Genomic DNA, 7,804 nt, shown 5'->3' with positions numbered 1-7,804 from the left:
TTCGTCCCTACCAAAAAACGGAAGTTGTAATGGGAGTATGTGTCCAATTGGGAAGACAAGCAGTGGATAAGCAAGCGTGCAGAATAAAAATAGGCTTGAAAAATCCTTCTTGAAACGACCAGTAAACAGTTTATTTCCGTTTTTTCCCACAAATGGGCATCCTTCCCCAGTGGCGAGAATTAGATTTTAAAATTTTTACAAAAACAAAACTGTTTAAAATGGGAACTGTGAATTCAGACTTGAGAAGTACACGTGGAAAAGAATCCGAAGATATAGTACATATATTTTTGAAATGTCTAAAAAGCTGCACATTTGTATCCAACGCACCATTCATTTGAATGCTTACTGCTTTTTTGGCTTCCTTGGGAAATCAAGGCTTGTCAATGAAAATTCTGTAAACATAATATGTTCTACAGCCAGATTTGTAATTGAAAAAAGAAGGCGTTTAAAGAGTTTTCATGGCATTGATATTGATATCCACAGACTATTTGTATACTGTGTTAAACAGACGTTTGAACAGTATCAGGATTACTATAGATCTAAAAGACGGAACGGAGATATCTCCAACCGATTTCTGCGAAACAGTCATGCCATACAATTATCTGAATTTGGAGAACTCATATATGTTTTTTAAATGTATACCAAGTCTGACTTGATTGTTAAAAGAGAAATACATGTATGTTTATTCATCCCCACCTTTCTGTGATATTATTTTTCTTTTGGGATAAAAACTCTGCACTCTCACCGCGGCGGCCAGGGTTCGGCCGGCAAGCGTTCAGAAGAAAAATAGTCTTGAAAAATCCTTTTTGAAACGACCAGCAAACAGATTATTTCCGCATAATGGGAGGCCTTCCCATATGGTCTAGTGGTGTTCTTGTTCATACTTAAATTCTTCTGGTTATTCCTTAAATTGGTGTTCTGCTTCAAGACAGAAAAAAGAAAAAAGGCAGCTGCTTACTCCAATGGAACTGGCATGCAGTTAAGAGAATGACTAACACTCTTAAGGGCCTATGCTGTAGTCTGTAACATTTTCGCGGGGGAGGATTGCACCAGGACAGTAAAGCAAGTGGGTCATTAGCCGGGAGCGATTAGGAAGACATGCCGTGGATTTGCCTGCGTGCCGAACAGAAAAAGGATTAAAAAATCCTTGGCTCAAACATTTTTTCCCGCTTTTTACTACTTAATAGGGAGCCTTCCCATGTGGTTCAGAATAAAAATAGTCTTGAAAAATACTCGACTCAAACGATCAGTAAACATTTTTTTCCGCTTTTGACTACTTAATAGGCAACCTTCCCATGTGGTCTAGTGGTTAGGATTCCGCGCTCTCACCGCGGCGGCCGGGCTTCCGTTCCCCGCATTGGAACCGAACGTTCCCAGTACGTTCAGAATAAAAATAGTCTTGAAAAATACCCGACTCAAACGATCAGTAAACATTTTTTTCCGCTTTTGACTACTTAATAGGCAGCCTTCCCATGTGGTCTAGTGGTTAGGATTCCGCGCTCTCACCGCGGCGGCCGGGCTTCCGTTCCCCGCATTGGAACCGAACGTTCCCAGTACGTTCAGAATAAAAATAGTCTTGAAAAATACCCGACTCAAACGATCAGTAAACATTTTTTTCCGCTTTTGACTACTTAATAGGCAGCCTTCCCATGTGGTCTAGTGGTTAGGATTCCGCGCTCTCACCGCGGCGGCCGGGCTTCCGTTCCCCGCATTGGAACCGAACGTTCCCAGTACGTTCAGAATAAAAATAGTCTTGAAAAATACCCGACTCAAACGATCAGTAAACATTTTTTTCCGCTTTTGACTACTTAATAGGCAGCCTTCCCATGTGGTCTAGTGGTTAGGATTCCGCGCTCTCACCGCGGCGGCCTGGGTATGATTCCCCGCGTGGGAAAATGTTTTCTTGAATTCGCACACTATTTTCATTGATCAACTAGACTTTCATGCAATTGCCAAATGTAAACAAACGCTTGTTGTTCATACTTAAATGCTTCTTGGAGTTTTCTGGAGCGGAGGTCGAGTGACGACGTGCCTTTTTCCGGCGCTATAAATCGGTGACATCCTTAGGTATATTGACTGTTTTTATACAACATTTTTGTGCCATATTGTTGACAAAACTTAGCTGAGTTCGAGGGTGTCTTTATTTGCGGGATTTGGGCCGTGGCCCTGTCAAATTTCATGATAATGTCGAAGCCTGTTTATTTCCCTGTTCTGAACAAGCCGGACAGGCCATTGTCCGTAGATATGTCTACACGTAGCAGTGTAAGCTTTTCATCTGCCGTGCAAAGAGACTTTATTGGGGCTTTGTCAAGTGTGATTAACATCAAATCTGACTTTGTGTGTTTTCAAAAGAATTACATAGATTTTCTATGTTCGTGTTGCCACACAGGCTGCACATAGTGCTCTGTGGAAGCAGGAAAAGTTTGTTCTTGGTGACAGTGTATGGAATATTACCCCGGCCAGTTCTGTGTTTATGAACCTTACTGCCCACTGGGCCCCTGATGAAATGTCGGATGATTTGATAGCGTCCGCGTTGAAACCATACGGGGAGTGCCTTAGTGTTACGAAGCCACGGTTTTCTGACAAGGATTTTGCGGGCGTACGAACTGGTATTCGAGTATATCGGTTCAGGTGCCACAAAACGCGGTATGTGCCGAACTTTATATTAACCTGCGGGGTGAGGTAGTAATGTTTACATACCCTGGACAAATCTACGATTGTAGGAAGTGTGGACAAAATGGGCATAAAGCCATGGAGTGCTGTGCCTTATGGTGCGATAACTGTTCGGGGTTCTCCCCCCATAATTATCCCCACACTGTGAAGGATTGTACACGAGCGTGTCGTATGTGTGCTCGGGCTTCAACGTATGCGTCCAAAGAATTCTGTGCAGAATACGGCGAGTGTGCAGGGCCCTGATCAGGACGTCACAATTGACGTTGACGTTGTCGGGGACGGTAGCGACGATGGTGACTTGGAGTTTCCGCCTCCTGCCATGGAAATTGTTAAACTGGATAAGGACAACAACATAACTGACAGCGAAGGAGAAGATGGTGATGATGTTGACGTAGATAGTGATGATGATGGTAATAGTGGTGATGGTGATGATACCGAAGAAATGGGCGCAGATGACGAAACTGAGATTGACGCTACCAGAGCGGAGGATGATCCAGTTGGTGACATGGAGTGTGACAGAGGTACGCGTGTTGTACCTAATGTCACCAAAGGCCGTGATGGTGTGACCAGAGATTTGTCTGGTGCGATAGACGTCGAGGCGGAAGTCCACTCTGCGATCTGCGATCTCCAGAGCCCGTTGAACAAAAGAGAGCAAAACTGGACAATGAACCGGAGGGGACGTCGTCGGCATTATGGAGCACTCTACCGTCGGATTGCGTAATGCAGGGGGACTCGGACATATCTGAAATCATGACACCCACCCAGTCTCAAGGTACTGATAAAATGTTATTAGAGTACCGGCGTAGGAAATCTTTCGCCTCTCGTTCGAGAGCGCGTAAAGACAATGAATAGATTTTACCAGAATATGGACATGGATATGCTCCCACATGAACAATGGATATGTACCTTCATATTTTTCTTATCTGTTTAATGTCTCTCGTATCTAACATACGTTTTGGCACTTTAAATGTTAATGGCCTGCGTGCTGTTACAAAGCAGGAGCAGATACAACAATTTGTTTTTGATAACAAAATTGATATTTTTTTCTTGCAAGAAACACATTTTCAAGATTATAAGGACGCTAGGAATTTTAAAATTCCAGGGGATGCCAGGTGACCACGGGTCAAGTAAAAGTTGTGGGGTAGGGATTGTTATTAGATACGCTGTTGACTGTGTAATACGTAATGTCGTTAGATGTCCTAACGGGCGTTACATAAGTGTTAAAGTGACAATTAATGACACGGCTCCTAATCTGATATGTATATATGCTCCTAATAATCCACAGGATAGGAAAGAATTTATTTCTAACGTGAACAGTGTAATGCGTGGGAGTTAACTAGTCATTCTTGGTGGGCATTTTAACTGCGTTGAAAATATTATATTGGATAGAATTGGGTCTGTAAGTAATGTGAGAAATGTTAGTATTGATGAGATTAATAGTATTAAATATGATTTTGAGGTGTGTGATATTTTTAGGAAGTTTCGTACGGACAAGCGGTGCTACACCTGGTCAAGAGGCCAGTGCGGCTTGATAGATTCTACCTTCCTAATGCTGTTCAGAGTTATGTAACCTTTTGTGATGTTAAAAATGTCTCCTTTTTGATCATTCTTGTCCTATTGTTGATGTAAATTTTACGGATGTAATTACTTCGGGTCCGTTTTATTGGAAATGTACCACTTCTGATTTGAATGACGATGAACTTGCTGTACAAATAAATGATGTCTTTGTAAGTATTTTTTCTGATTGTGACAATTGTGATGCTACCTTAGTGGACAGGTAGGAGGCTTTCAAAAAGGATTGTAAAGATGTAATATGTAATTATTGTTCCCAAGTTTCGTAAGGAAAAAGAGCCAGTTGTTGGATCTACAAGATGAATTGAATGTATTAAAGACAAACCCTGTTGTAAATAGTGATAAGATTAGTAATGTAAAGAAGACTATTAATTGTTTAAATAGAGACAGACATGCGGGATCGGTTATTAGGGCTAAGGTTGTTCACTTTGATAAGGGGGAAAAGCCTACGAAGTATTTTATTAGGAGGGAAGTGGGGAGGGGAAAAAGAAAATGATAAAGGAAATTATGTGTCATGGGAATGAGTCTCAGTCCCATAAATCCCAGCATGAAATTGTTAAATGTATCAGGTCATATTACAAACAATTGTACAGCAAGCAGGATACTGGTTTTGTGTGTCAAGACGCGTTTCTATGAGAATTACCGAAGTTAAATGATAATTGTAAAGCTCTATGTGAGGGCGCATTGACGGAGCAAGAGCTCTTGTTTGCTGTAAATAATAGGTGTAAATACCGTTCGCCTGGTTGTGATGGCTTACCGGCCGAGTTTTATGTAACGTTCTGACCTCTGATTGGCAGTGTATTTACTGAAGTTGTCAATTGTTGTTTTCGCTCCGGCAGTTTAAGTCCGTCTCAGCAGAGTGGTCTTATCACCTTGCTATGTAAGGACCCCAATTATGCAACGGACACAATGAATTGGAGGCCTATTAGTTTACTGAACGTGGATTACAATATTGTGTCAAAAGCTTTATGTAATCGTTGAAGATCTATTATTGACAACGTGGTTAATCAGAACCAAGGGCCTCCGTGGCTCACTTGGTTAGCGCGCTAGCGCAGCGTAATGACCCAGGAGTCTCTCACCAGTGCGGTCGCTGTGAGTTCAAGTCCAGCAAGTCATGCTGGCTTCCTCTCCGGTCGTACGTGGGACGGTCTGTCATCAACCTGCGGATGGTCGTGGGTTTCCCCCGGGCTCTGCCCGGTTTCCACCCACTATAATGCTGGCCGCCCTCGTATAGGTGAAATATTCTTGAGTACGGCGTAAAACACCAATCAAATAAATAAATAAATACATAAATAAATCAGAACCAAACTTGTGGAATACCAGGTCGTAGTATATTCGACAATTTACATCTTTTACGTAATGTTTATGATTACGTGGAACAGAAAGATTTGAACGCATGCTTGTTAAACTTAGATCAGGAGAAGGCTTTTGACAGGGTTGATTGGTCCTTTTTGTTCAAATGTTTAAAGATGTTTAATTTGGGGCCCGAATTTTGTGCTAGGTTAAACTACTGTACATAAATATCTCCAGCAGTGTGATTGTAAATGGACACATAAGTGAACAATTTAGTTTAAATAGAGGAGTCCGTCAAGGGTGTTCCCTATCTCCACTGTTGTAGGTTTTATTGTTAGAGCGTTTATATCGACTGGAAGTCCAGTGTGATTAATGGTGTTGCCATGCCGGGAACAACTAAGCAGGCCAAGGTTTCTGCCTTTGCGGATGACACTACGGCAATTCTTTCAGATGAAAGTTCCGTGTAAATAGTGGTTACTTGGACAGAAAATTACGGCAGGGCATCTGGGGCAAAACTGAATCTGTCCAAGACCACTGTCCTACCTACTGGAAATTGGGATAGTTCGTTAGTGCCTGATTTAGGGTTCAATGAGATGGGGTATTATTTGGAAAACGGTGTTCCACAAGTTTTTAGATCATAACTTGGTCAATTTCTGTTTTAAGCTTGTTCATGATATTTTACCCGTCAAGGAAAGACTACTGAGGCGTAATATCGCCACTGACGACTCCTGTGTATTTTGTTCTGGTTAGGAAACACAGGACCATTTGTTTGTTCAATGTCACATTGTCTCTCAGGTCTTCCAGGAATTCAGCCGGGTGAGTATTCTTTATGGTTGCGTTTTGCCGAACCTTGACAAGAACACACTAATTTACAAATTAGTTAATTTTCCTCTTAGTCTGGAAGTGAGGGCTGTTGTGTTTTTATATATAATTACAGTGTTACAATTTTGTACTTTGTGTGCAAGAAACGAAGTGGTGTTTCAGAATAAGAGATAATAATAAGAGATGCGAATACAGTCGTTGACATGGCTAAAGGTATGATTAAGACAAGAGTTCATGTTGATTTTTATCGGTTAAAACGGTCAATGTTTCAAAAGTATTGGTGTCACAACAAAACCTTCTGTAGAGTAGACAATGTGTATGTATGTTTCCGTAAACGTTTATTAGGAATAAATTCAATAAAAACAAAAACAAAAATCTAATAAAATTTCATGCAAATATCAGCAAACGTTTGTTGTTCATACTTAAATACTTCTGGTTTTCGTTAAATTGGTGTTCAGCTTCAAGGAAAAAGAAAGAAAGAAGGCAGCTGCGTAGTCCAATGGAACTGCCATGCAGGTAAAAGAATGAAGAAAACTCTTTAAAGCCAATGCTGTAGTTTATAATGTCTTCACAGGGGACGATCAGTCCAGAACAGTAAAGAGAGAAGGCCTTTCGTCGGGAGCAATTGAAAAACAATGCATTGGAGTGGCCAGCGTGCCGAAGAAGAAAAGGGCGGAAAAATCCTCGACTCAAACGACCACTAAACATTTTTTTCTGCTTTTTACTACAATACAGGCAGCCTTCCCAAATCTTTTCTTGAATTCTCAAACAATTTTCATGGATCAATTAAATTTTCATGCAACTGCCAAATGTCAGCAAACGTTTGTTGTTCATACTTAAATACTTCTGGTTTTCGTTAAATTAGTGTTCTGCTTTAAGAAAAAAGAAAGACAGAAGGCAGCTGCTTAGTCCAGTGGAACTGCCATGCAGGTTAAAGAATGAAGAAAACTCTTTAGGGCCCATGCTGTAGTTTGTAATGTTTTCACAGGGGAAGATCAGTCCAGAACAGTAAACAGAGAAGGCCTTTGGTCGGGAGCAATTGGGAAGACATGTAATGGATTGGCCAGTGTGCCGAAGAAAAAAAGGCTTGAAAAATCCTCGACTCAAACGACCAGTAAACATTTTTTTCTGCTTTTTACGACGATACAGGCACCCTTCCCAAAATCTTTTCTTGAATTCTCAAACAATTTTCATTGATCATTTAAACTTTCAAGCAATTGCCAAATGTAAGCAAACACTTGTTGTTTATACTTAACTGCTTCTGGTTATTCCTTAAATTGGTGTTCTGCTTCAAGAAACAAGAAAGAAACCTGCTTAGTGCAATGGAACTGGCATGCAGGTCAGGGAATGCCGAACACTCTTAAGGGCCCATGCTGTGGTCTATTAAATTTTCGCGGTGGAGGGGGGGGGGGTGATTGTACCTGAACAGTAAAGTAAGTGGGCC

The sequence above is a fragment of the Liolophura sinensis genome, chromosome 6 (genome assembly GCF_032854445.1).
Source record: "Liolophura sinensis isolate JHLJ2023 chromosome 6, CUHK_Ljap_v2, whole genome shotgun sequence".
Lineage (NCBI taxonomy): Eukaryota > Metazoa > Mollusca > Polyplacophora > Chitonida > Chitonidae > Liolophura > Liolophura sinensis.
Note: the sequence above shows the minus strand (reverse complement) of the source record.